The sequence below is a fragment of the Arvicanthis niloticus genome, chromosome 21 (assembly GCF_011762505.2).
Source record: "Arvicanthis niloticus isolate mArvNil1 chromosome 21, mArvNil1.pat.X, whole genome shotgun sequence".
Classification (NCBI taxonomy): domain Eukaryota; kingdom Metazoa; phylum Chordata; class Mammalia; order Rodentia; family Muridae; genus Arvicanthis; species Arvicanthis niloticus.
This window is the reverse complement of record NC_047678.1, coordinates 37,673,302-37,700,530: the sequence shown is the minus strand read 5'-3', so window position 1 is coordinate 37,700,530 and position 27,229 is coordinate 37,673,302. Positions and strand designations below refer to the sequence as shown.

The following is a 27,229-nucleotide window of genomic DNA, read 5'->3' as shown; positions in this document are numbered from 1 at the left end:
GGATGAGGTTGGATGTGTGGCTATTTCTGTTTTCTTCTAGTCTGGCTTCTTCTTGGCTGTTGATTAGAAATCTAGTTGGTCACTGTTGTGCTAGCAGAAAAAAAGGAGTGTAAAACTGAGAGAGAAGTTAGAGGGTTCTGCACACTCCTACTTGGCTCCATGGTCTTTTAGATTATTTATACAGATGCAAATGGCCAGAGGTATTTTCTAGATGTTGCTACATAGAGCTTGGGTTGTTGGTATAAGTGAATTATAGGGCAGGTGAAATAAACTCATGGAATCTGAGAACCTTCTAGAATAAGATGCCTCTTTTTGCCACTGTGTCTTTCATGTGTCTCGATCCAACCACTGTACTCTAAGGTTTTTGCATTGCTGAAATTATACCGTAATGACTGTTGGCCAGGAAGATTGGGCTGATTGTTACAGAGGCTAGCACAGATCTTTGCAGGGCTCAGCGCATCTCCTCTTGCTGCTCAACTCTGGTAGATATGGGGCCTGCAGCCATTCAGCTGCTGGTTCTAGACTTCCATACTTGACCACATGGTTAAAACTTAACAATTATGAAGTTATAAATTATGTAGGGCTTCTAAGTTAAAGCAACGTGTTGTAAAAGACACTGGATAAAAAATTTACTCAAAATAAGAGTTGTTATGACTTTGTTCAAAGACAAGGTGGAAATAACTGTCTGATTGAAATCTGAAGGAATTTTTGACTCAGTAGTTAGACTTCTGGCATCCAGTTGGACATGTGAGAGACAATCTTTGCACTAGCAGATGGAAAGTCAACTTATCTAATAGAGTGCTTGTGTAGCTTACCCAAAGGCCTGGGTTCGATTCCCAGCAATGTACACAGCACCCAAGGTAACACTTGGGATGTGGTGGCAGGAGAGTAGAAAGTTCAAGGTCACCCTCCGCTCAACTACATCTAAGCAAATATATGAATAGATAAATGGTTTAATAAACAAATAAGGATATGTGCATAAGGATGGTTTTAGGTGCTTTAAAGAACTTAGAAGATCTCTAATAGCTATTCTTACTCTCTCCTCCAACATTAGCCATCGGTATTATTCATTTATAATTATTTACTAATACCATGTACTCCATTCCTAAAGAATGGGGAGACCAGTGTTTACACCTATAAATAGTCTTTAAAGCCTATAAATAGAGATAAAAAGAAGAAACTGAACGAGAAAACTACTTAGCAGTGTTAAATCCCACGCAGAGACTCTAGGTTGATACATTGGAGAGTGACAGAAAGCTGCTCTGAGATTAGGTGGTCAGCTAAGTCCTTCCTCAGACTCCAAGCGAATGACAGAGACAGGTGTCTGTGCTGATTACAGGAGAAACAGAAACCAACACAGGAAAAAGCTCATTGGAAGGAGCCTGGCAAGAAACGGAGTCAGAGAGAAAGCCGGGAGCCATGTTGTCTAGGTTAGGCTCACATCATGACCAAAAGCAAGTTGGGGGGAAAAGAGTTTATGTGGCTTATACTTCAACATTATAATCCATCACTGAAATAAGTCTGGGCATAACTTAAACAGGGCAGGAACCTGAAGGCAGGAGCTGATGTGGATGTCATGGAAGGTGCTGCTTACTGGCTTGTTCTAGTGGCTTGTTTATCCTATTTTCTCATAGAACTCAGGACCACCAGCCCAGGGGTGGCACTATCCACAAAGGGATGGGTTCTCTCTCACCAATCAATAAGAAAACACCCTACAGCCAGATCTTATGGAGACATTTTCCCAATGTTCTCCATTTTCAGATGACTCTAGCTTGTGTCAAATTGACACAAAACTCATCAGCACACACGGTAAGCAGCCCTTTGTAATCTAGAGGAAGAAGTCTACCCTATACCTAATTGTGGTAGAAAACCACTAAAGTGTTGTTTGTGTGGTTGGTTATACATGTAGTGCAGTTGTACACAGGTGTGCATCTGTGTGGAGGCCAGAATACACTCAGTTGTCACTCCTCGGGGGCCATGCACCTTGATTGGAGACAGAATTTCTCACTGACTTTGATCTTGCCAAGTTAGCTAGGCTGGCTGGCCAGTGAGGCCCAAAGATCATCCGTCTCCACCCCCCGCCATGCTGGGATTAGAATTAAGTCCCCCAATACTCAAGATTTTCATGTGTTCTGGGACTGCAGTCAGGTCCTCCCAGTTAGCATGGCAAGCACTTTACCCACTGAGCCTTCTCTTCGGCTCCATTACAACATCTCAAAGTGAAGAAACAGTTGCTGGGAGATGCTTGAGAGAACAATGAGAAAGAAAGCAGACTCGAGGAGCTGTTTATTCTAGCTTGGATCCACTTAATGTTCAAAATATAAGCACCTTTCCATAGTCATAATACAATTTGCATATATCCTAATAAGCATTACTCTATAACCAGTTCCACGTTTCCTACGTCTATTTAGTTTTTCCCTCAGTCATTCCTTTTCAAACCAAAATGAGACAGATCATAATATAATAAAGGATTTCTATTCATATTCTTATTGACTTGAAGGTCATCTGAAATAGCTGATATTTGTTCCCTATTTAGTATTTTCCAAGCTTGTTTCTATGTCATACATAAATTTCCCCCCAAATACTCCAAGGAGGTAGTTACAATCATTATCATCATCATTTTAAAGGTTAGTGTAATTACATTAAAAAAATTAAATATTTTTACCCCAAGGTACACAACACACAGTGTATAAATTAATGCAAGCATGAACTACCTCAGTTTTCCCAGTTTCATATTTATCTTATTTCCTACACTGTCTTCTATCACAGTATCCCATGTCTTCATCTACTCCTGAGAATAATGATGTATTTGTATTCCAGACCAAGCTCTTTCTAATCATTTCATTTCAATGTGCATGAAACTCCCTAGAAGAACATTTGTATTGTAGAATTCTTAATTTTGCATCTGTCGGTAGTGTTGAAAAATAAACCTTAGCCTGTCTTCTAAACTAGCAGGCAAACGAGAGGTCGCCCAGCCACTCTCTGTCCCCTTAAACCTAGCAGCCATTGCTGCCTTTGGTTAGATCACAGGAAGAAAAGGAGACAAAAAGAAATAACAGATTAGAATATACTTAGAAAAGAAGCCTGGGTGTTATGTTTCTGAGTTCAAAGTCACTCTCAGGATCAGTCTTAATGGTTGCTTGAAGTTTCCCATTTAACCCAACATTTAAACTTTCTTTCTAATTGCCTTCCCAGGCCTGAGTAGATCACATTAAACTCTTGACTTTCTTACCCTTACCTACGTCTGATTTGGGCTTGTGAGCACCACTATTTCATCTGACCATAAGCCAGTGATTCACTACTGGGAGGTCTTGAGAGTTAAGTTAGGATGACCCTGCTGGAAGACACTTATTTCATAATTTTCACTTGAATCCATTGTGCAAGCTGAAATACTAGAGAAAGATTTGGGGCTGCAGAGATATGAAAATAGATTCCATCATTTCCATGCATCCTGAGAACCACAGAGGTTTTGTGGTCTCAGACCAGAGTTCTGGAATCTTGTCTGCATGGATTCTCAGAGGTTTTCTTGAGTCACATAATTTTGTGGCCTCTAGTGGGGCAACAGTTGCTCCGCCTACCTCATGAAACTCTTGTCTTTGTATAGAGCTCACCAGGATGAGTAAATATTTCCATTTCACTAATTTCCTGGGGTTTCAGGAGCATCAGCTCATGTGTGTTCAGCCCATATGACTCAACAGACTTACTTCGCCTCTGTTTCTATGCTACTGGGGAATCCTAGTACCCCAGGAGTGTCTTGTTAGCAACAGGGAGTTGATAGCTTTACTTACCTCTCAGAATTTCCCTAGCCCCAACCTGAGCAAGTATTTTATCAGAGCTTTTGTGCATCTGTGGTAGTTTCCCATGACTGAAGAAACCAGCAACCACAAATGCAGGGGCTCAAAATACCACGCATTCGTTCTCCAACAGTTCCAAAGGTCAGAGTCTAGAAAAAGTCTCACTGACCCAAAATCAAGGAGTTAGTTGATTTTGAACTAACTCTCTGAAGAGCCTTGGAGATGATTTAGGAAAAGGATTTCTTGTTTTCCCAGTTATGGTGAAACATCTCCAGTGTGTGTTGGCTCACAAGTGGTCTCTGATCATTTAGACTGTCAATACAGCATCTTCAAGCCTGCATCTTCCCACCTTCCTCACCTCTGTCTGGTATTTGATCTCTCCCACTTCCCATATAACGATGCTTGTAGTGACTTTTGAGAGATCACCCGAATAATCCAGGGGAGTCTCCCCAAACATAGGTTCCTAATGAATTCAGATTGCAAAATTCCTTCTGTCTTAGAAAGGGACAATTTGTTTCAGGGTTTCTGGATCATACCAGGCTTGCTCAGGCTGGCATAATCACAGTGTCCAGTCACTGAAAGGCTAACTTGTGAACCATTTGTTCGTTCCTCTGTTTTCCCTGAAAGTTGTAAGGTATATTACTGAAGATAATAGTGAAAGAAAATTTCTGGTTGGTTTTAAATGTACTCAACACAGTCTAGAAGAGAGCCTGAATCAAGAATCACCTGGATCAGAGTGGCCTGTCATGGTTGCTAATTGACCCACCTTGGATGTGGGTAGCATCACTTCCTGCTGGGCTCTGGACCAAATGAGCGCAGCGGCGTACTCAGCTGTAGCAAGCAAGGGAACCTGGGTACATTTGTTTTTTTCTCTGTTGACTGGGTGTCATATCATGTGACTAGCTTTGGGTTGGTTCCTACCTCAACTTCTCCTCAACGATGCATTATAGCTGGAAGCACAAGCCAAATATACCTAGGGAACTTTGTGTCAGGGTGTTTTAAATGACAGCTACAGGAATAAAACCAGGACCTAAGAGTCCTTCAGTGATGTGTGGACATGTGCACACTATAGGACAGCATATCAGATATCTACATTATCATTCACAACAGTAGCAGAATTACAGTTATAATGTAGCAACAAAGTAATTTTATGGTTGGGGAGTCACCTCAACATGAGGAACTATATTTAAAAGCTTATAGCATTAGGGTAGAGAGCCACTGATACAGTGTTTCTAAATCATGGAAACTCACAAATAGGATATAGATTTTTTCCCTGAAACCCAGTTTGTCTATTCTAAGTTGAGGCAGATAGATGGTAGCTGTTTACCTATGAACCCTTCTAACATAATGTCTAAGATATTCCTTAAATGCTGATTTCCTCGTATAGTTATTAATAGTGTCCCCTTTTCTCAGAAATACTCAGGTTTAGAATATATATTTCATAGTACACACACACACACACACACACACACACACACACACACACACTATAGCCCTTTACCAAAAACAAACATACATAACCAAAAACCCACATTCCTTGCACATAAATCTTCCTGGGGTCCATCTCCTCAAGGTATATAAAAAGAAGATGCCCCGGGAGAATAGCAATAGAAAAAATGGCCCATGTAATGATTAATCAGGCTCTGGAAACCATGAGGCTTTCCTCTTCTAGTGTGTGTGTGTGTGTGTGTGTGTGTGTGTATCTCTGTGTGTGTGGAGAAAATTATTGTCAGAACCTGAAACATGCATTTCTTTCTGTGATGATTTAAACTTACAATAAGATTGTAAAGTTGAGAGAGGGCATACAATTTGCTTCTCAAGACCCTTCTAGAATACTCAATGATCATTTTTTCTAAATTTCTGCTTTCACATCATGGCTACCTCCTGCCCTGCCCTGCCCTGCCCTGCCCTGCCCTGCCCTGCCCTGCCCTGCCCTGCCCTGCCCTGCCCTGCCCTGCCCTGCCCTGCCCTGCCCTGCCCTGCTTCTCCAGAGACCAAGAGATTAAACACCATCAGCATCTCCTTCCTAGGATTCAGTATGAAAGGCTAGTGTTCTCATCCAACAAAATCTTCTCCACAACTAAACATACGAAGCTGGTCCTAACATGGTTGTCATCATTTGAGGGTGGGGTGAGATCCTTCACTAGTTAGAAGTTCGATGTTTCATTTCTGGTGTTGGAATGTCCAACTCACAGAGGTTTAAAAAAAAACATAATTGCATATTAACTGTCAACTAAAAAAGCTAGATACAGGGGCATGGTGCATGTTGATATTTGTCAAGATGGCTGTAATGACATTTGTCCACTCAACAAGCTTGCTTCATACTGAGATGCTGCCCAACCAGGAAGCAGTATCTAAATGTCTTTCTTACAACTTTCTGAGCCTCAGGACTTAATTCTAGTGGACAGAGTCCAGTGAAAAGGTCATCCAGTTTCCGGCTACTAGCCGTTCTCCTGAAAAGCTTGCTTTCTGAACTCCCCCTCAGGACCCTGTGCTTTTGGACCCATTCACAGCACTGGAGAAAGCCCAAGGCACCTGGGGAGACCACCAGCGGGCTCTCTGGGCAGCAGTTAGTTATGTTTAGCTTTTGAGGGCTCATTTGTGAGTACAAAAGCTGTCAGCTGATTCCATTCTTCAGCTGTGATACACCTCCATGTGTTTGTATCAAACGATCAAAAGCATAGCCATATGCTTTGATGTCTTACATTTTATCTTCATGTATCTACTATAGTTTTTTTTGCTTTGTGCATGCTGTGTGTGTGTGTGTGTGTGTGTGTGTGTGTGCACAAGCACATGGGTTGGGAGAGCTTATAGTTCTAATAAGGATTTTTAAATTTATAATGACTTAAATTTGATTGATAACAAAAAAACCTCTAAACCCTTATTCTACCTCATTCTTAAAAATTTTTGACAATACAATTTACACATTTATGAGTCACTTAACATGTTACTTTTACTGTTACTGCTGTTAATAGTTTCGATTTTTTTCTATTTGTTTTGTAATTCTGTAGTGTGTGTGTGTGTGTGTGTGTGTGTGTGTGTGTGTGTGTGTGTGTGCAGTGCTCTCAGAAGCCAGAAGAGGGTATTGAGTCTCAAGGAGCTGGAGGTAGAGGGGACCTGAACTTTGGTCCTCTGAAAGAACACTAAGTGATAGTATCCACTGAGCTCTCTCCAACCCCAAGAATTGTGTTTCCAACCTTTATACTAAAGAAGAGTGATTCAAACACTGTCCTTACACTGAATTTGACTGTATACTTACTTTTAGTAGTAAGTTTTATATTTTAAAAATTTCTAATTACCATGTTTTCTTTTTAACTTTAGAGAACTTCTTTTATACAAGGCAATTCTGGTATTAATGTCTTCCCCTCAGTTACAGCTTCTCTCTTGATTACAGCTTCTCTCTCAGCTACAGCTTCTCTCTCAGTTACAGCTTCCTTCAGTTACAGCTTCTCCCTCAGTTACAACTTCTCCCCCAATTACAGCTTGTTTCTTAGTTATAGCTGGCTTCCATTACAGCTTCTCTGTTATAGTTTCCCTTAGTTATAGCTCCCCTCAGTTACAGCTTCTCCTTTAGTTACAGCTTCTCTCTCAGTTACAGCTTCTCCTTTAGTTACAGCTTCCTTCAGTTACAGCTTCTTCCTCAGTTACAGCTTTTTTCTCAATTACAGCTTCTCTCTCAGTTACAGCTTCTCTCAGTTATAGCTTTCCTTAGTTACAGCTTCCCTCAGTTACAGCTTCCTCCTCAGTTACAGCTTTTCCCTCAATTACAGCTTCTCTCTGTGTGTTACAGCTTCTCTTAGTTACAGCTCCCCTCAGTTACAGCTTCTCTCAGTTATAGCTTCCCTCAGTTACAGCTTCCCCCTTAGTTACTAGCTTCCCTCAGTTACAGCTTCTCCCTCAGTTACAACTTTTCTGGAAAGTACTTAGTGCTTTGACAGGCAGCATCCTTAGTTTGGAGGAATCATTTCCTCTAATAATTTGTATATATGATCCAATTCTTCCCAAACCTGTATAGACTCTGCCAAGAGATATGTTGCTAGTCTTATTAGAACCCTCTTGTATGTTGTGATTCTTTACTTTGAGTTTTAGTATATACATTTTGTCTTGACTGCTGCTTACATCTTGTCTTGGAACAGTATTGCTTAGTTTATACTCTTATGGGGAAACTTAGATCTTATATGTGAACATTTATATCCTGTATCTAAGTTTTTAATGTTTTCTTTTATTATATGGTTAAATAAAAGTTCTCTTATCTCCTTCTTAAACTGCTTCTTTAACTGCTTCTTTAACTGCTACAGCTTAAACCTTTGGGTTTTTTTTTTTGTTTGTTTTTGTTTTGTTTTGTTTGTTTGTTTGTTTGTTTCCCATTTAATTCCAGGAGTGTCTTCAGTCTGCATTCAGTTTTGTTTCTTTCCTCAGTGTATCAGTTAGTTTTACTGTTTATAGCTGCAGAACTATAACAACACCCACCTCTATATCCCAGATAAACAAGCTTACACAGAAAAACATGTTATTTATCACTCAAATCCAGATGTTTCAATCCCAGACCAAGTGATACCTTAGGTATCTGATAAGAAAACTAGCCAGCAAGAACTAAAACAAGATGCTTACAACACAGGCCAGGAAACAAAGAGAGACGGAGAGGCTGGAGTTTCCCAATCATCTTCAAGCCTTGCTCCTCATGATATAGTGACCTCCGACTAGGCCCCACCTCTAAAACTACTGTGGTGATAGCACCATTGTGGAGACCATGTCTTCAACACTCGTATCTTGGTGAGACTCATTCATATCAATCACAGAAGCTCCCTCCTCGTTCACACAATCCATGTCTGTGGGGATCGGAACTCAAGATGGCGCCTGGCTGGGTGCCAGACGCTCCTGGAGTGTTGGTTCACCATTTCAGGAAGCCTGGGTAGCACGTAGGCTAGCTAGGCTTTACTGCGCATGCATCCTGCTTGTTCATTGTTATGTAAGATCGGGCCATGTGACGTATGTGCTCAGCACCAATCGAGAATGACTTTGTGGCAGGTTCTGATTGGAGAGGACACGGAGATTTAAGGGCTGGAAACTAGAGCTCGGGGGCTTTTGCGGTAATTCAAGGTTCCTGAATAAACCGTGTTGGGAAGGAGATCCCGTGTCTGTTGTCTTCTGTCTGCTGGTCGGTTCAGGAGGCGACACATGTCTATCTCAGAATAACATAATGCACACAGTCCACCACCACGTGTCTCGAAATCCTAATTGTTTCAGCATTATTCAGAAGTCAGAAACCCAAGGTCTTCTCCAGGAGTCACGGCAATTCAGAATCCTGGGTTTCTTAAAAGTCAAAAGGAAAGTTTTATGTTTCCGGGAGGTAGTGATAGGATGGGCTCAGGTAAAGTAGTCTTGTTTTATAAGGTAATAACTGGTAAATAGTGGTAATAGATTGGCCTAAGGCAGTCCGACACCAGCAGAGCAAATGCTAAGGCCTCCAGCTCCACAGCTGGCATCCAAGACACAGTGTGGTAGCGAGTGGGTTTCCGAGGGCTGGGGCCATCCTGTCTATATAGCTTTGCTATTTTGTAGCCTATACAGTTGTTCTCTTAGCCATGTCTTGTATGATGCCTATAGCGTTCTTTGGCCACCATTGCACATTCTTGGTGCCTCTACTTTTCCTGAGCCCTAAATACAGCTTTACTATCAAAGTTTCATATATATCACACAGTCAGGAATTTCGACCACATAGGCTTTCCTTTGAAATCCTGGTGGAAACTGCCATGATGCCATATCTAATTAGTTCTGCATACCTGCCAAGGTATCCGTACTGTGACAATTTCAGGTTTTGCATTAGTGTAAGTTGTACCCATATCCAGGCTTCCTTGGACCATGGACACAACAGCATTAGAGAGCTTTCCTGGTAGCTTAGGACTCTCTAAATGAATCCTAAGGTGGTTCTGGGACTCTTCTGGAATAGTTCTTTCCTGGAAAATTCTTGAAAACACTTTGATTTTAGGGGCTTTGCAGATTTCTGAAATGTTCCCAACACATCTTACATCTTTCTTTTTTTTTTAAATGTACTTGTTTGTTAGTTTGTTTATTCAGTGTGTGTGTGTGTGTGTGTGTGTGTGTGTGTGTGTCTTCATAGAGACCAGAGATGGTGTCCAATACCCTGGAACTAGAGTAACAAATGGTTGTGAGCAGCCATGTATGTGCTGAGAGTTGAACCTACATCCTTCAGAAGAGTAGCAAATGCTCTTATCCACTGAGCCCCCGATCTAGCCCACTCAAAACATCTTTATTGTCTCATTTTAATTCATGTGGCCTCTTTTTCTCAATGCCAATTACTTTATCAGACTATGTCCTTAAAGGATGTTAAGTTTTCAAGTATTCCAGTCTACTCCCCCTTTTCCAGATTACCACTGTAAATCTGGCTAAATGTAGCCACTAACACCCATGCATTGCTTCCTTGAAATGTTCTTCACCAAAAAAAAAAAAAAAAAAAAAAATACTAGCCAACCAGCTATAAGCTCACCACTCCACAAAGCATTAGGGCAAGAATAAAATGCATTAAAATTCTTGACGTCAGTGTGAACGTGTAAGCTATTCTGAAGTTCCTGAAGAAGATGGAACAGGAGGCCTGTTTGCATCTGAAGCCTCACTAACGTCATTTGGTTGCCCACTTTCCATCACTGGCAATCCTCCTGCCTTACCTCCTGAAGGTGTTGGGATCACAGGCACACAACCATGCCTAGGGCAGAGAAAAGTGTTAGGAATTACACACTAAAATCTAATCCCTGCTTATATCACAATGTTTAAAACTAAGCTTGTATCAGCTGCAATATTTGGCCATATGGCTTGCTTGTTGATTCTTATTTGTACACGGCTCAAGGAGAAGGCATTGAGTGTTCCTATCTTAAGATCTTCCCCCTTCTTTTGCATAATTCTTCAGGGGCTAAGACTTGCCTTGCAAAAGAATGTTTGCTTCCAGCCTATGCTTTCACAGTTGTGTGTGCTCACAGAGCCTCCCTAGAGTGGGTGAGTTTTAGCCATGACCCCTCAGCTCTTTTCAACTTTGAATGAGGCATGTCTCTATGCAGAATGCAAACATTGGGTGCATACTCTATTCCTGGCATTATACCTACTAAGAGCAAGGATGGAGGAGACAGGAAGGGGAAATAAGTGGAACATAATAAGAGTCCATATATCCATATTTCATAGAAACTGTTAGAAAAGAGTATGTGGGGACAGATGGGTACTGATGGGTCTGAAGTGCTTCTCCAGGGCTAAATGTTTGTGGGCTTTTGAGGCACCGGGAGATGGGGGAGCTGCAGTAATGTTCCCAGTAATACATGGGAACCACAGAATTGGCTTGGATGGATAGGGGATACGAGGTGAATACTCAGACACATGCAAAGTCAGAAAATGTCTCAAAGTTAAGTTCCTCCCTTCTAAAAGTGGGAAAAACACAGCTTTCTACATGAGGTCCTGTTGGGGGCCGACTTTTAGCAGAAAGCGGCTATCAGCTTTGCAGCCATCTTGAGCCATATACCCTGACATGAGACTTGGATTACAATAGCCTACAACAGCTGAGAACACTCCGATAATCTTGGTTTAGATACCTTGAGATTAAAGGTGTGTGAGATTAAAGGTGTGTAATTTAAGAGTATGATTTAGAAGTATAGAGATCAGAGTTAGAGACAAGACCTAAGGGCATGATTAAAGGTGTAACTTAGAGGCGTGGCTTAGAAGTAAGACATATAAAATGCAGAGGCAGACAGTAGGATTCAGACATTAGGGAGACACAGCAGAGAGAAGACATTTGGGAGACACAGCAGAGAGAAGACATTAGGGAGACGAGAGAGAGAGATTCATACACATCAGACATTAGGTAAAATCTGGCCTCACCCTCGCTCTTGCTGAACCCCCGACCTGAAGACCGGAGCGGCAGCTTGGGCCGGGATACAGTGGCCGCCCAAACGTGGGTCGGCCCGGGCCTCAACATTTTGCCTGGGCTGCAACATTTATTTTGGCCACCCCAACTTGGGGCTAGTGCGGTCCCCAACAAGGTCCTTCTGTAAATTCAGTGAGATGACAAAGACTGCTCAGCACAGGGTTATCCATTGTAAGACACCTAGTAGGTAGATATTACATTAAAATATGTAGTGATTAATTTTAACTTGGGTCATCAAAGAAGTTCCCAGACTGCCAGCCGCTACTACTTGGGGCATCTTCTCTCTCCTGAGATTGCTTTCCTATAGTTTTAGAATCCTGGTGTTTCATCCCCCTTGGTGACCCAGCCACTGTCACCTTCCCATGGCATCCTGTTACCTCTTCAGTGCCTGGTTTGGAAGGATATAATTCAGAATCTATGTAAGGTCTTAAGAAACAGATTGAACTTTCTAACAGGCTTGGTGGCCTCTTCTGCCTCTGAGTCCTGAATTTTGTGGAACTCTGTGATATCTCCTGTTCTTCTCTCACAACTCTGACAGTCTGCTCTACGTTTGGCTGGTTGGTTGATTAATTGACTAGTTGAGCAACTGGTAACTTGGTAAGTAGCTATTTAGTTAGATACTTGGTTGGTTTGCTAGTCTTTTGAGCCCAGGTTGTCCTCAAACTGGCTACACAGCCAGGAATGACTAACTCCTAATCCTCTTGCCTCTGTTCCTCAAGGACTACAGGCAGATGGCGCTCACTGAGCTATTTTTAAAGGGGGATAATAAACACCATCTTTTAAAAATTAATCTTAGGGTTGGGCTGAATAGATAGCTCACTGAGTCAAGGTACTTATCACTGAGCCTGATGGCTTTAAAGTTGCCCTACAACCTCCACATGCACAGTGCAACATGTGCGCGCGCGCGCGCACACACACACACACACGCACGCACGCACACACATACAACTTAAAATGTGTTAATCTAAGTAAAGCAAACAGCCCATTTAATAGGACACTTTGAATTATCAACCATATAGAAATGCACTATTTCTAGGATTTTTAGAAGACTGCCTAGAATCTTGTTAAGATTCATGGTGACAATAGGGGCGTGATTAAATTCTCTTTATAACAAGGAATCCGATACATGAGAAGAATTAAAAGACAAAGGGAAAGGGCAACCGCATTGTTACAGAAGGCACTGGATGGAGAAGGAATCTGGCTCATCATCCCTACTGTGCTAGATGCTGGGGCTGTCAGAAATGACCTTTATCAGCACTCTGTGACCTCTACAGGTGACACGGCAGACACAGTCATAACAAAACGAGTGTGGGAAGCAAACAATGACATCACATGCTTGCACACTGACCATTCCCCTATGAAAAGCATCATGATTTTTAACCTTAACATGTTACTCATCAGCTCCCTTCACCCTTTTGTTTAGAAAGGCAAATGTTATCGATCAGTCCTCTGAAAGTACTTTCAGTGTGGTCTCAGGCGACCAAGCTTTGAGGCAACCGCAGGCAGTGAACGTGAATGATGTCATCTTATCAGTTCAGCTCTTTGAGGCAGCTTTGGGATCACTCATATGTAAAGACCTATTAAGGCTTCTCTTCCCCCTTCAATTATAAAACTAATACAAGTAACTTTGGGACACAGAAACTTTTCAAATGTAGACTAAAATTAAGTTGGAAATTTCAACTTTCTCTTGCCTTGCCCAGGAAGGACAGTTATTTGTCTTTTCAGATATTTTTTGATTTTATACATACATACATATATATATTCTTTAAAATAATAAAAATATTCCATAATTATTCTAAAATTATATGTATTTAAATCTTAATCCAGTGTTCCTTCTTGCTTTATTTGTGGGGAAGTATTTGACAGACACTGATGAGAAACCCCAAATAGTACTGAGCACACTCAGTGTTTGGTAACTGAGACAACCACTCAGGACAGGTCGCACATACAGGACAGTCAAGGAGACGGTTAATGCCCACATCAGGGTGGAGCAGAGAAGGAGTGAACCAGACCTCTCATTCAGTATGTAATTTAAGACATAAAAAGTATATATTTGGAGCCTGGGGAGACAGTTCAATCAATGAAGTATGCACTTTGCAAGCCTAAGGACCTGTGTTCGATCCCCAGAACTCATGTACAGGTACATGTTTATAGGCCTAGTGCTGGGTATGTGGAGAGCCCCTAGGGTTCACTGGGTTGATTGACTTTTTGTTATTTATATTGTTACTTTATATAAGTAGGTTGATATTACTACTTACAATTATTTTTAGTTAATCCTTTTTCTTTGTGTTTTGACATTTTAATACAATCATGTATTCCCATTTCTCCCCAAGTCCTTCCATATCCTCCTCCCCAGCACACTCCTTCTTCCAACTGCATGCCTATTTTTATAACTCACTAAGTCCAGTTAGATCTGCCCATGTGTGCATGGCTATGAGGTCATCCACTGGCGTAAGGAAACCTACCAGTGTGCACATCCTCAATGAAGAATAATTGTTGCTGCCTCAGCAAACATTCACTGCCAACAGTTCCTCTATATGAGGTAGGAGATCTTCTGCATTGCCTGTGCTAGGATTTGGATCATCTCAACCTTGGTGGAAAGAAACTAAGAGTCTGAGGATGGAGTGCTGTGACAATGCTGCCTTGGGAATATGATGGGGCCATTGCGGCATGATTGAAGTGAACATTTCTGATTTCTTTGGAGACAGAGTTTTGTCAAATATGATGTTTTTTTTCTGGAAACAGTCTTATGAGAGGATGTTTTTGCTGAAGCAGACATGTGGGAGGATGTTTTGCTGAGAACAGACATGTGGTGTTTTTTTGGAAGCAGTCTGGTAAAAAGGCATGTGATATTTTGCTAGAGCAATTGCTTGAGAGAAAACTTAATGTTTGGAAAGGGTAGAAATATAACCCAACAGACAGTGGACGACACTGTATGGTATTGGTTTGCCTTGCCACTCTATGCTGGTCATTGCTGGGCTTTGCTGATTTGCCTTGCCACTTTTTGGTGCTCATCGTTTGTTGTGACTTCATAGAGAGAAACACAGCAAAGAACTTCTGGAGGTGTTCTGGCAGCTTTTTGCCACTTTCAAGGACTTGGGCTTTTTGGCAGAGCCTCGTGGTTTCTTCTGTGTTGACCTGCCCCTGCTGATTCATAAATGGCATTTGCAAGTGGGTCAAGCTACCTATGCTGATTTGTGTGAGCTAAACTGCTGACATCCTGACAATCCAGATTGTACTCACTCCAAAGAACTATTTCTAAACAAATCCACATCCTTCTTTTTCCTATTAACCTTTACTTTCCATAAACTCTGGTGGGTGGTGGGCTAGAAGGGAGGTTAAAGCATTTAAGTCCACTTATTAAAAGTAGGTTTTAAAAATATAAACCTACACATGATCACCCAACAGCTGTGGTTACCTGCACAAGATTCACACAAGATGATTAGATAACAACATTTGGACAAATGTACACAAGATGATTAGGTAACGATATTTGGACAGATGTGCGTGAGGCACACATCTTTTCCTACCTGTGTAGGTTTTGAGACAGAGGCTCACTGTGTTGTATAGGTCAGCTAAGGGACCCAAACTAGCTTTGAACTTAAAGTCCTCCTATCTTAGCTTCTGAAACGCTGGGTTTACAGATGTCTACCTCTGTGCCAAGATTTGTGATATACTGTGATGAGTAATGTTTAAAAAAGAAAGTTATGAAAGGTTAATCAATCCTTATTTTAAAATCAACGCTATTGTGTGTTTGCACATGATGTGTGTGTGTGTGCGCGTGTGCGTGTGTGTGTGTGTGTGTGTGTCTGTGTCTGTGTGTGTGTGTATGCTGTAAAGTATATGCTATAGTGTGTGTGTGGAGAACAGAGAACAGCTTTACAGTTGGTTCTTCCATTCAATGACAGGTTCTAAAGATGTTCAGTCTTCTCCTCCAAGCACTTATAGCTATTGAACCATCTCACCAACCCACTATCCTTACTTTGTACGAAAACAAGCAAAGCTTTGTGTTACTTGAAAAGCTGCTTTTATTATAAATCCTATGTGTTTGTTTCTTTTTTCCCTTGCTCTTCTTATGGACAATCAGAGTAAATAACCTAACCAATCTACCTTTCATTGATAATCCATCTTTAGCTAGTCATCATTGATATTGGTACTGGGATGTAAGGAGTGACTTAGTGGGCTCAGATGTTTGGGGAGGCATATTGTTGTGTCTTCTCCTGTCCCCAGTGGTCTAGGGAGTCTCAAGGGTGCAACAACACCATATGCACTCAAGTCCTGTACAATCTCAGATTATATACAGACCAACCAGACCAAGAAGTCTGTTATCACAAAAGTGCTGTTCCTCCAAGTTCCCCACGGAGAAGCCAGGGCAAGAGCTCAGTAGATAGAGTATTCTCCTATCATGCACCTGCCCGTGGGTTCAATCCCTAGCATCCACAGCCCCAGTGTGGTGTCACACACTGTAATCACAATCCTCAGAAGATAGAAGCAGGAGAATCAGAAATTCAAGATCTTCTTCAGCTACATAGCAAGTTGAAAGCCAAATGGGCTACATAAGACCATGCCTCAAAAACCCTTGTTCCCTATCTATAAATGCACTATGTGATTTCTTTTTTATTTTGACATAAACTATAATAATATGCTTTTATGTTGAAATAGTTAATTATTCCCTTTATTCGGCCTCAATGAGGCTGTATCCAATCATCTTTTGCTCTTACAATTATAATATTTATATGTGTATATGTATATGTGAGTGTATAATGCCTTACATATGAACATACCCCTCCATATTTGTGAGGCTTCCTTAAGACTTCTCGAGAAAAGTAGAACTGCTCTCACTGGGAGTATATTCAGATTTATTCTTGTGTATATGGCATGTATCTATATGTATTGGTGTATATGTATGTGAAAACACACACACACACACACACACACACACACACACACACACACACACATATTCCCTAATTGATTTTCCATCTTATATATTGAGTTGGTGTCTCATTTGTGCCCAGAGCTCATTAGCTAGCCAGATAATTCCAGTGGACTCCTGTTTCCTTCCAGTTCTGTAATTTTGAGATTGCTAGCCATCCACCAGTTCTATTTAACTTTAATATGTGTGCTAAGGCTTCAAACTCTGGTCTGAAAACAACTATTTACTCTCTGAGCCATCTTTTCAACCGTTCACTGAAATTTTCTGCTGAGATGCTGACTTGGCCCTGGTATCATCAGGAAAGCTGACCTGGCCCTGGTATCATCTGGAAGGCTAAACTGGCACTGGTGTACACAGAATGGTGCTCACCACTCTGGCCTATCTTGGACTCCACCACTCATTCCTACTTTTGCTATTTTGGGTAAACATTCTATTGTATTATTTTCTTAACGCTTTATTTATCTTTATGTGTAATGAGTGATTGGCCTACATGTATGAACATTATGCACATAATGCCTTCTGGGGCCAGAAGAAGGTATTGGATCCCCTGGAAGTAGCCTTAAAAATGGTTTGAGCTGCCACATGGGTGCCGGGAACCAAACCCAGATAGGTCCTCTGCAAGAGCAATGAACTCCTAATGGCTAAACCATCTCTCCAGGCCGACTATTGTATTTGTTTAATTTGTATTTCTTCCAATGCTGGATAGATCAATCTTTTTTTTACAGATCTATGCACCATTGGATACATTCTTTTATTCAACAGCAGACATAACAACGGACACTGACTTGCTAGAAAACTAATATATGTCTCCCTCTAAAGTTAGAATGAAAATAACGTGGTTTTATGAAGAAATATTTAAACATATCTTATTGAGGATCATTCCTGTTTTCTGTTGGCCTTTGTTTTTATAACGATGGGCTGTGTGTGCCCCTGGGTGAAGGCAGGGTACTATTAGAAAGCAGAGTGACAGAGAGGTGCTTGCCATATTCTAAAACTGTATTTTTATCATAAAAGCACTAGAGTTAAGTCCATGACATTTGAAAATTGGCAATCCTGAGGCCATTTACACTTTGCCTTTCAAAAGAATCACAAATGTAACCATGTTAATAAACAAATGAGGTTTTTTTTTTTTAAATTAAAAATAAAAGGGCTGTGACCTGACATCTTTTAGCTTGTGTGTTTTAAAATGTGATTTAAAAAGATGCTTTCACCAATGTTTTCTTGTCTGACCTATTATATATTTATTTAAAAATGTAAGTCAATAGATGTCCGATTAAATAAAATGTAATGGAGTTCTTAGAAATTTATTACTGTCAATATTTCAAATGTGTTTCATAGATTCAAGTCTCTAATCTCTTGTCAGTGCAATAAGTTTCATTAATGACAGAAGTTTGCAATATACATAGAACTCTAAAAGCTGCACAATTCAGACCAGGAGGGAACTTTCTAGAGAGCACATGGATATCTGAAGTTTCCTGGTAATGTAATTGTAAAATATGTCATAAAAATTCAAACCTTGATGCTTGCCTGTTTTCCATCTCTTTGGTGTGGCATATTAACAGATTCAGTGCTCCTCTGACTGGCCTGGGTGCCTGCAGGAGGGCTTCTCAGTGGAGACCAGTTCTCAGATCTCTTGGTTCAAATGGCCCCAAGTAATGAGCCTTCTTGAAGGAATCTGCTACAAGACTAAGAATGTCTATTCAAAACCACCTAAGTAAGATGCCCTTTTAGGTAGTCAACTGTTTGCTCCATTGACATTTAGCCTGCATTCTAGCATGTGTATTATTAATATATAATATATTATAACTTGTTGCTGCTTTTTAAATGGAGACAACAAGGTTCTGAGATTCCTGGAATAATAATTGTGCCTAAAGATGAGGCAGTGACATCATCTTCAGGGTCTTCAAGATTACTTAACAAGATAATTCAAAGTCTAATAAGGAGGCCTTTGGAATTTATTCATTAAAGTACATAACACAGGAGCTGCAGAGATCAACTGCAAAGGGATTGTATTGCAAGCATGAGAACCTGAATTCAATCCCCATAACCTCTACCCAGAGGCCCACAGACCCAAAGACCCAGACCCAGACCCAGACCCAGACCCCCCCCCGAGAGAGAGAGAGAGAGAGAGAGAGAGAGAGAGAGAGAGAGAGAGAGAGAGAATAGAACATGCTTATAATCCTAGCTAGAAAGGCAGATACATGAGGATCCCAGGGCTCACTGGCTGGCCAGAGCAGAACGCTTAGTGAATTCTAGACCAGTCTGATACAAAAAAAGACACATGGGCAATTCATTAAAAACATCCACGGTTGTTTGCTGGCCTTTACATGAACGTGCATACATGTACATCTAGGCAGAGAGGGAGAAAGATGGAAACAGAATGTGAGAGGCAGAGAGAGATGAAAGAGAGACAGAGAGAGCAAACAGTTTTGTAAAACAATTCTTTTCAGGCATGGAGACCTGTGTTGTTTAAAGAAATAACTTTTGATGGCCAGCCAAGACTTTGTAAGATCAAAGCAGTCCCAGCTCGAAAGGTGGGGCAGGGGCTGTTCAGTGTACACTCTGGGCCCTGGCATTGGTCTTGCCTTCATGCTAAGGTAGCATTTAGAGATTTACCTTGTAGTAGCATTGCCTTGGAGTGGTACTTAACACCGCTATCCATGGCCATTAACATTTATGGCACAATTCATTTAGGATTTTATGAGTCTTTCATATTCCCTTTATGAACCCAAACAAGAAATGTCAGTGTTGGGAATGGAAAATACTATGCACAAAAATCCCTTTGATTTCTTTTTTTCTCATATTAATATTCACTAAACTTCTAACACCCAGGAGAGCTGAGTCTTGACTCTCAAGCACTCTGCATACCTCGGAGGCCACGGAACACCCTGCAATGGACTTTCTTATCCCAGTCTGCTCCTGCCTTCTTTGATGTGCTTTGGAAGAATATAATTTAGGCACAAAGACTTGATATACTGCGACACATAATGACACCAATGGGGCTGTTTTGCTATTTAATCCATCCTAATCCCATATTAATTTTGGACCTGCAACACGCCAGGTAGTTTTGTAAGTCTTGGAATGAATGTCCTCAAGTGAGGCTATTGCTGGAACAAACACATTTCCAAAGTCCAGAGGCTCTCTAAAAGTGAAGAGAAGAAGAAAGAAAAGGAGGAGGAGAAAGGGAAGAAAGAAAGAAAGAAAGAAAGAAAGAAAGAAAGAAAGAAAGAAAGAAAGAAAGAAAGAAGAGAAAGAAACCCTTATTTCTTATTCATGTGAAATCTATTCTGTTTGGAAGGTTTCCTGAATAATAAATAAGGTCCTAGTTTCATTATGTATCCACCCTAAGGACCCCTTCCTGTCATCTGCAAACAGGAGAGGGAGGAATAGAGGACACCCATGAAAGGGTCTCTGTGGATCCGGCCTTGGAATAGTGCACGTCACAGCTACCACGTTGCATTTCTGGAACTCGGCGTGTGGTTATGTTGACTGCAAAGGATGCTGGGAAATGCAGTAAAAGCAATTCAAGTTTCACAAGCACAAAGCTGATCTCCTGTCCACGGTGTTCCTATATCAGACAAGGCAGACGGGGTTCCAACTTGTACAAAGCTACTGTTTTGGTATAGCCAGATAGATGTTTAAACAGATGCGTGGATAAGTGTGGCAATGGAAATCCTGAACAGAAACAATGAAAACAAATGGTCTCTGTGTGAGTGATAGATGCGAGGGAGCTCCAGCAACGATCATGGGAGGAAGGATTGCAGGGAGAAGAAACTGATCTTGCGAGGGTCAACCATGCAAAGACCCAAAGAAGAACTTTCTAGATAGAAAACTAATAGCAGGCAACACACAGGCTCAGCGTGTTCCCAGGACTGAAAGGAGGCAATGTGGGCTTGAGCTAACAGGCCATGTTCAGAAGGGGAACGGATGAGCAGCGGAAGAAGACCGGGTATTAAGGATGGCTGGAGAACCTCCCTAGTGCTGCCAGCTCTGCATACTAGGATGTGCGCTTAGAATCTTGGATACGGCATCTCACTTGGTCTTTTTCATAAGTCGCAAACTGCATGTCACTGTTTTTCCCTTCAGAGTCAAGGAAATAGAGGTTGAGATAGTTTTAAGTTTGTCCAAAGTCCAAGGCAGGATGATGTAGCTGCCTCAACCTCTTCCAGGTTGAGGTGACAGGCACAGAGTACTGCATCAAACCAAGGCGTTTAAAATAGTATCTTTGCATTCTTAAAGTCTATAGTGAACATGCTTTACTCTTCCTTTAAGAGATTTGTCACACATTTCATGTCAATTATGGACTGTTGCTGTATACGGGAAGTTGTGAAATGCAATCTAATCCATTTCGGATGCTGTCTTGAAGTTGCTTCCCTGTGTTGTGAGGAAGTACCCAAGAACGGCAACTTAAGGAACGGTTTACTTGGGCTCACAGCACCAGGGTACAATCCATCAGCGTGGGAGCTGGGTGAGAGGAGGGGAACCATGGTGGCAAGGGCTTGAAGCCCATATGGAAATTCTCCTTCTAAAACGTTGAGCAGCCTCATTCTATATTTAACTAAGGAGTATTCACTACAGTAGGCGTACCTTATTCCTTGCTAAATACTATCTAGCTTTCTGCTTGTTCTCAGCACCTCCAAATCATCACCACGTTTATCTGGTTGGCGTCTAACTTTCCTAAGTTCAGTTAATTAATTTGTAGCTTATTCTGAAACACAGACAAAGAAAGATACAAAGTCACAACCCGTATGCATTCATTTCAATATACCAACCACCAGAAACCCTCAGCCAACCAGGGACGCTCTAGACATTACTTCTGAACTCTAGACAGAAAAGTCATGGTGTATGCATTTAGGTGGCAGTCATCCATTGCTTCATTTTCTATACCAATGTAGATTTCCTGGAGAACCAGGCCCATTACAAAATGTTATATGAGATGAACTGTGTATACTGGAAACTTCTGTGGTTAAACCTTCAAATTACTCAATGACATGTCTATCTCTTCACTCTGTAAATTACGAAAGGCTCAGGTCATTTAAAAATAATACATTTTTTTTTCCTTTAAAGATAGAAGGAACATTCTGGAAAAGTTGTTTCCACAAAAACTTAGGCACACATCAGACTCTGTTCTAGTTTGTGTTTCACTTACTGTGAGGAAGCAGTGACCAAACATGGAAGACGGAAGACTGTATCTGGCCTACGGGTTTCAGTCCATCGTAGGGAAGAGCCAGGGCAGGAGTTCAAGAGAGAAACTGAAGTAGAGGCCATGGAGGAATGAGGCCTACTTGGCTTGTGCCCCATGGCTTGCTGCTTGCTCAGCTTGCTTTCTTATAGCACCCAAAGTGCCAGCCAGCAGATAGCACAACTCACAGTGAACTGGGCCCTCTCCCATCAATCACCAATCAATTAAAAGCTCCACAGACTTGTCCACAGGCCAGTCTGTTGGAACCAAGTCCTTAACTGAAGTTCCCTCCTCTGAGGCTACTCTAGTCTGTGCCAATTTGAAGAAAACAGACCAACAAACACTCCAGGAGTAGGTTTTGTTGCTGTTTGGTTGGTTGGTTTTTAAGAAAATTAAAGGGTTTTAGATGAAATAACTTTTACCATGAATCTCCTCAGTTTCCCCATTTCCTTCATCTTATAAGGGTGACATTATGCAATGACCAAACAGCGTGGGGTTCAAGGACCTAAATTTGTGTCTCAGTTTTGCCAGTTGATTTGTTTGATGACTGAAGAAGAAATCATTCGTAAATCTTGGCCTGGTTTTTTTTTTTCTTCCTCTGAAAATTATAACATAGATGAAATATTTAATAAATACTTAATGCTTTATTAATGGAAACCTGCTAACATGATTGAAATTGAACTGTTGTAATTGAATCTAGAGCTCGTCAATTTTCTCTTAAAGGGAGGGTCCATCTCACTTGCATGGCCCTGTCTGTTCTAAGTCCTTCTATGATGCCTGCATTAGCATAAATCAAGCTGTTTCATATTTTGCTTCTTTTTTTTTTAGAGTTCCCCATATAACTCTGCTAGGACCAAGGACTTTTTAAGTGAACTATGGGCAAATTCATTGATTTTTTAAAAATCTATACCCTTCTGTAAACTACAGCAGTTTCCACCCTTTCATTTCTCATCCCCGTCTTTACTCCTCCAGGTCCTATCCTCCGTGTTTCCATGTGATTGCTATCCTTCCCAACTCAGAATCAACTGGTGCCCGCTTCCAGGAGGGAGAGGTGTTGTTTGACACCCTCTTAATTTTGAATTATTTATGGTATCTCTTTCTCTGGCAAATTCTTCTTGGCTCTGTCTTCTTCCAAACTGAAGCATTGCTTCAGGTCCAAGGATGCACATTACACCGTTACATGGATTTATTTTCTAGAGGAAATGGGATTTAAATGACAAACTACTTCTAAACATTTTCAAAAGCCACTATGTCTCCTTTAGTTCATTCATTTTCCTTTTAAAAACTATTGTGTATCACTTGATGTTCCAGGAGACTGGGCTGCAGAGATCAACAAAGTGTAACCATTGCAGGACTTCTGTCTTGAGTAGTGTACCTAGAGACCATTAGAATGTGAAATCCTGCTATGCAGAAGTCAGGACAGTGTCATGGAATCTTAAAAAATGGAGTTTGCGGGCTGGAGAGATGGCTCAGTGGTTAAGAGCACTGACTGCACTTCCAGAGGTCCTGAGTTCAAATCCCAGCAACCACATGGTGGCTCACAACCATCTGTAATGAGATCTGATGCTCTCTTCTGGTGTGTTTGAAGACAGTGTACCCATATATAATAAATAAATCTTTAAAAAAAAAAAAAAGAGAGAAGTGAGTTGTTAAAAAAAAAAAAATGGAGTTTGCCATCCATGAAGACAGCCGTCATAATAGACACAACAGCAAGGCTTCATGCTCCCCACATAATTGAGCACCTAACATGAAAGAGTTGGAGTAGATAAATTCTTGTCTCTGATCAAATTCCATTCTTCTAGGCTTTCTATGGTGTCTGAATTTCTGCTACCTGAAAACTTTTATGTTAGTTCCACAGAGAACATGTGTCTGACCTTGAGTAGCATACCCACCGTTATAACACTGTGAAGAGGTTTCATTTCTTATACTGTATGGTTGAGAGGCGTACTCTGAAGTGTGGTGTTGACTGGACTGTGAGATCACATCTAGATTTATCGTAAGATCTGTGGTCAGCTACTAATGTCTTGCATGGTGAGTAAGAGGAAGTGGGAGTATGTATACAACATGTGTACTGTTTTATTCTAATCTTGAGAATAAACTAATAACTTATCCCAATCTTTATTAAAATAAAAACACGAATTACTGAAAGAAAATACAGGCCTTAAAAATCAGAGAGTCATTTTATGGGTATTTCCCCTCTATAAATATAAAATCTGGATCTCAATGGTTTAAATTTTTTTAGCAACTAACTTACTTTCTATAGCCAATAAAAATCCACCCACTTGGGCTAAAGAGATGGCTCAGTAGTTAAGAGTACTGACTGCTCTTCCAGAGGTCCTGAGTTCAGTTCCCAGCAACCACATGGTTGCTAGGCTCACAACCATCTATGCCCTCTTCTGATATGTCTGAAGACAACGACAGTGTGCTCACATACATTAAATTAATTAATTAATTAATATTTTTTAAAAATCCACCCACTTATGTCTTTTCTGTAGTCCCAAGGGTAAACCCATTTTCAGTTGCCTCTAGATTTCACATGCTCTTCTCCCAGCCTGTTTCCCACTGTAGTAGCCCTGAGCTGTGCATCCTTCATGCAACTCCACAGTGAGATGATGCAGACCCTTGTTCCAACAGCTAGTACAGGCTGGGTATACGGGATGTTTAGTGAGTACACACTGAGTGTGGAGGAAGACTGTGGCAATTTGTTTAAGTTGTTTGTCTGTCAAGGACTTCTCAGTAGGTTGACATTTGCGGGCCATAAACAAGATGTAAAAAATGTTGACCATCTACCCAGTGCTGACAAGTCTCAGGGAAAGAAGGTTTAGAAGTGATGTTATTTCAGAAGTGAAACTTTGTGACCCTTACCTAGGACTCCATAAAGAGTTGGCTTTTCATTTACACAATGGAAATGCGTGTTAACATATTCATAAAGACTACTGGAGAAATATAAAGTCAGCCCGATGGATTGAAGTCTTCAATGGCAAGAACGAGCACGCCTACCGACTTATCTCAGCATGTAACGGCTCTGTCTGAACATAATGCAGGCTGTAGATATAGAATTCATTTATGCAGATTCTTACGGCATGGCCCATTGTAATTCTTGTAATACATTTAGCCTCCACTTAATAAAAACTCTGAAAATTGATAATTCCTATTGTGCCTCCATCTTCCCTCCTTTCTTTCAGCCTCCTTGCACAGGGCAGGCTACTCCCATTGTTGGGTGCAACTTGGTGGAAAACGCCATCGTTCATTAAATTGTTTAGAGAAATAGTTCAATTCTAGGAAGTACTTTCTTGTAGCTCGTGCTCATGATCTTTTAAGGCTGAGGCTTCCTCTCTGCCTTCACCAGGGCAGCGGCTCCATTTCAGCCAACGCTGTAGATTGAAGTATTGATTGTTAAAAACTCCCGTGAGTGTGGAAACTTCAATTCAAGGCTTTGAATTTTAAAGTCAGTGACTTGGTCTCCAAACTTCAAAAAACGTATTTGGAATGTTATGAATTGAGTCTCAGGAAGTCTTCTTTCATTTTCTTCTTCAACATGTACAGTATTCCGGAGGGATATTGTTAAAAAGTTGTTGACTTTTTAAGTAGCTGTCCATGGACCACCTTAGAACACAAGGCAATTTCATCTTAGAACACAAGGCAGTTCCACAGGCCTGGGTGTGAACACCTTTGAACGGGCTCGAGGTGGGTCTGCTTCATTCTGAAGTGCCATAGAGAAATGATCACTTTCATAATGAGTGGTTCTCGGGTGTCGAAACCTACATCCAGGGGTCTGCGGGGAACGGCTGAATCAGTAAACGCTCTCCATGCAAGCTTGAGAACCTGAGTCAGATCATCAACTCTCACGTAGGGAGCATGGCCAGATGTAATGACTCATCTGTAACTCTAATGGTGGCAGAGAGATGGGGTAGTTGAAGGAGGAGGATCCTTGGTGCTCACTGCCCAGCAAGCATGACCAAGTCGGTGAGTTCTAGATTGAGTAAGAGACTCTGCCTCAAAAACAAGCTGGAGAGCAGTAGAGGATGTCAGACACCCAGTGTAGACCTCTGGGCTGTGTGTGTCTGTGTCTGTGTGTGTGTGTGTGTGTGTGTGTGTGTGTGCATACACATACATTATCAACTTGAAATGTCTAAAATGTTATTTCCTTAGTTAACATATGCTAGGACTTTGGGAATCTTTAAGCAATATCAACCAATATCAGAGAGGTGACTAAAAAGACAAGTAGAAAGAAAGAACTAACAAAATTCCATGCATCAGCTGACTTCTTTCAGAATTTAAATTCTGTATGCAGCAAAATTCTGGGTCCTGTTTATATATCCAGTCTGATAGTCTACATCTTTTTATTGGAGAATTGAGTTCATTGATATTAAGAGATATTAAGGAAAAATGATTGTTGCTTCTTGTTATTTTTGTTATTAGAGGTGGAATTATGTTTGTGTAACTATCTTCTTTTGGGGTTGTTGGAAGATTACTTCCTTGCTTTTTCTAGGTTGCAGTTTCCCTCCTTGTGTTGAAGTTTTCCATCAATTATACTTTGAAGTGCTGGATTTGTGTAAGATGTTGTGTAAATTTGGTTTTGTTATGGAATATATTGGTTTCTCCATCTATAGTGATTGAGAGTTTTGCTGGGTATAGTAGTCTGGGCTGGCATTTGTGTTCTCTTAGGGTCTGTATGACATCTGTCCAGGATCTTCTGGCTTTTATAGTCTCTGGAGAGAAGTCTGGTGTAATTCTTACAGGTCTGCCTTTATATGTTACTATACCTTTTTCCCTTACTGCTTTTAGTATTTTGTCTTTGTTTTGTACATTTGATGTTTTGATTATTATGTGACAAGAGGTATTTCTTTTCTGGTCTAGTCTATTTGGAGTTCTGTAGGCTTCTTTTATGTTCATGAACATCTCTTTCTTTAGGTTAGGGAAGTTTTTCTCTATAATTTTGTTGAAGATGTTTACTGGCCCTTTAAGTTGGGAATCTTCACCCTCATCTATACCTATTATCCTTAGGTTTGGTCTTCTCATTGTGTCCTGGATTTCCTGGATGTTTGGGTTAGGAGCTTTTTGTGTTTTACATTTTCTTTGACAGTTGTGTCAATGTTTTTCATGGTATCTTCTGCACATGAGATTCTCTCTTCTATCTCTTGTATTCTGTTGGTGATGCTTGTGTCTACCACTCCTGATCTTTTTTCTAGGTTTTCTATCTCCAGGGTAGTCTCCCTTTGTGATTTCTTTATTGTTTCTACGCCCATTTTTAGATCCTGGATGGTTTTGTTTAATTTTTTCACTGGTTTGGTTGTGTTTTCTTGCAATTTTTAAGGGATATTTGTGTTTCCACTTTAAGACCTTCTACCTGTTTACCTGTGTTCTCCTGTATTTCTTTAAGGGAGTTA

At 40.9% G+C, this 27,229-nt stretch overlaps 1 protein-coding gene across 7 annotated transcripts in view; it reads left to right on the top strand.

Moving 5' to 3' along the window:
* Positions 1–27,229, top strand: part of Rbms3 (RNA binding motif single stranded interacting protein 3) — a 767,889-nt gene that overhangs the window by 391 nt on the left and 740,269 nt on the right. The gene's annotated exons all lie outside the window — the stretch shown is intronic.